A 3,314-nucleotide genomic window follows, 5' to 3' on the forward strand; every position below is an offset into this window, starting at 1 on the left:
GCCACCACTGCATATGCCGGTGACAGTATATGGGGCAGTTGATGGTTTGCTCAGCCCCAGCATGAGAGGGCAATTGACTTAACCACCATGCCTTCTAAAAAGAAAAAAGAAAAAAGAAAAAGATCAGGCTGATGATCACAGTGAACAGCTCTGTGAATAGGAAAGCTGGGGGCCATGCCAGCAGACCCAGTGGACTTCTAGAAGGTAGAGGAAAGCCTCTGCCTGGTAATGGGGATGGGCAGAAGTGAAAGGAGGAGCCTGATCTAGACTGGAACCTTAGTAAAGATGGAAGGGAAACTCCTCATGTGCTTTAATCCCTTTAAATCAGTAGGACTAGTTAACCATGACTAGAATGGTTGGGAAAATCCAGAGTGGTTGGGGAAATCCAGCCAGATGGGCGGGGTATAAATAATAATTTTTATTATTATTATTATTATTATTATTATTATTATTATTATTATTATTATGCAGGCACTGCTGATTTCAGTGGGACTAACACACAGCACAGGCAGATTTAGGGGAGCACAACTGGTTGTCCTGCACTGGGCGCTGAGCTGAGAGGTTGCCACAGGGGCACCATGACAATGATGAACAGCGGAAGGTGAGAGGTGGGGTACCCAATTCTGGCATTGCACAGGGCATTGTTGAAATTTTACAGCCCAATGTCTGCCACTGTGCACCGCTTATTTAGTCCGGATCCAATGCAACACATCTGATTGCTAAATTACTCTTCAAGTGAAAAAGTAGTTCTGACTGTCAGATCCTCGGTGCGTTCACTAGAAAGTTGTTTCTGTTCATCTGAGGGAACTTACAAATGTGCTCAGTTAGTCTCCTTCAAGCAGACCTTTCTAATATGCAGAGTGAGTCCGACTCAATTAACTGGAATTCAGTGCCAGCTAAGTAGAATTGAGCTGTATCGTCCCATCAAAAGAACAGGAGCAACGGTTTGTTGTGACTAACTTCAGCTGGTTCAGGGCTAATAGGTTTGATCTATCAAAGCTTTGCTTGCTGATTAAAATTCCTCCAGACTACCAGCAGGAAGATGCCTGGCTTGAGAACCCTGCTGCTGGAGAGGCAATACAGATGTGTGGCTGTCTCCTCTGTGCCAGATGTTAAAGGCAAAACATAAGGATGGCTTTTCCTAACAGTTTGCATCCTACCCTAGCAGATGCTTTGCACTCTGTGTGGGGGTTTTTTAATAAAAAAACATGCTAACAAACTCCTGTCAATAAGAAGCACAGGCAGCTGAAATTGACAGCATTAGTGATATATATATATATCACTAATATGCATATATATATATGCATGCTAGGTTGAAATACATGTCAACACATATTTTAAAACAAGTGTTTCCATAATAGTGATGGAAGTTGAATATGTTCATTTTTGAAGCCCTTTTGCACGTTGCTATAATAGGAAAATTCTGTTTTCCCAAAATTGAGGAAGACAATATATTTTTAAATGGCTTTTCCTTTTCTGGCAATGAGCAGAAGGCATATTAAATTTGAGCAAGTTTCCTGACGCTTAAGAAACTGCCACTTTCAATCTGTATTCTCGGAAAACGCACCTTAGTTGAGATATATATATATATATTTGCAATAAGTGTATGCATATTTCATAGGATACACAGTTAAATTCCAGATAGCATTTTTCTGTGTTAGTTGACAACCTTAAGATAGAGCTTTCCTTCCCGGCAACAAATCCAGACTAATTTGAAAAATATGGCAGGGATGACAGATGTGGGAGCTTCAAAGCACAGTATGAGATTCCCAGCTGGAAGGGTCTCTAGTAAGCAGACTCACTGTTCTGCAGGTGGGATTCAGTTGCAAAGTGGATTTGGCACTCTTGCATAATAACAGACTTGCTTCTTCCCCCCACCCCAAGACAATCAGACTTTCTGAGATAAGTAAAGCGATGGGGGAATCCACTAGAGAGTATGGGGTAACAATTGTTTGACAACCTGTTGTATAACCTCCTGTGGTGTTTGCCTCCTAGGTGGGTCATAAGGAAAAGGTTAAAATGAGTGTGATATGATTGGCCAGTGGAAACTGATAGGAGGAGTTAGGGTTAGAGGGGGAGTTGTGTGAAAGTCAGTTGAGAGTTGGGAGTTGAATAAGGAAGAGGGAGGATAAGTTGTGTGTGGTGAGAGAGTGAGAGGAACTGTTAGGTGGAGTCAGATAGATAGATAGTTGGGATAATCAGTTTGAATTTGTTAGGAACAAATAGGACAGTATAGAAACTAAACGGCCTCGGTCCAGTATACCTGAAGGAGCGTCTCCACCCCCATCGTTCTACCCGGACACTGAGGTCCAGCACCGAGGGCCTTCTGGCGGTTCCCTCACTGCGAGAAGCCAAGTTACAGGGAACCAGGCAGAGGGCCTTCTCGCTAGTGGCAATTGCCCTGTGGAACGCCCTCCCACCAGATGTCAAAGAGAACAACAACTACCAGACTTTTAGAAGACATCTGAAGGCAGCCCTGTTTAGGGAAGCTTTTAATGTTTAATGTATCACAGTATTTTAATATTCTTTTGGAAGCCGCCCAGAGTGGCTGGGGAAACCCAGCCAGATGGGCGGGGTGTAAATAATAAATTATTATTATTATTATTATTATTATTATTATTATTATTATTATAAGATTAAGAAACTGCCATGAAAAATTAACTGAAACCATAATCATGTTCATGCCTATAAAAATAAACTTGATTATTAGTTAATGTTAACAACTGTCTGGACTCCATGTGTACCCGAGGGAAATGGGTTGGTGGCAGCGAAGAAAGCAATCACAGTGGTGGCACAGGGATCAATAGACCGTCAAACGTCCAGAGACCCTGTGTGATCGCCACACCTCCTCACAAACAAATCTGGATGAATGCTCAACAAGCAGGCCTCTGGAAGCGACTGATGCAAAGGTTCAGTTGCCCTGCTTTAAGAGGTGTAGCTCCTGTTCTGATGTCAACAAAGGAGCTAGAGCCTCTCCCATTCTCAAGGCTTTACCGACCTGTAATATGGTGCTGGGCTGTCTTGAGTGACATGGAAAACCCTGTGTAAGAACAGGCTGAACCCCCTGTCGCTTAGGATAGGAGATGGTCAGCAAGACAACATCGAGAGCCTCTGTGGCGCATGGATTATCAGTCGTAGTATCAACATTGTGGGGTTTTGGGTGAAAGGGGTGTGATGTTTACATGGCACACTCTGGCGCCACCCTTAGACTGGTTCTAGATTTGTTTTGCCTGTTAATGACTTAAGGGGGTGAGTGGGTACTGTTAGTGTCATGGTTCTAAAAGGGTGATAGGAAATAAGTCCCTATTTTGGTT

The sequence above is a fragment of the Podarcis erhardii genome, assembly GCF_964252035.2.
Source record: "Podarcis erhardii genome assembly, chromosome: 1".
NCBI lineage: Eukaryota > Metazoa > Chordata > Lepidosauria > Squamata > Lacertidae > Podarcis > Podarcis erhardii.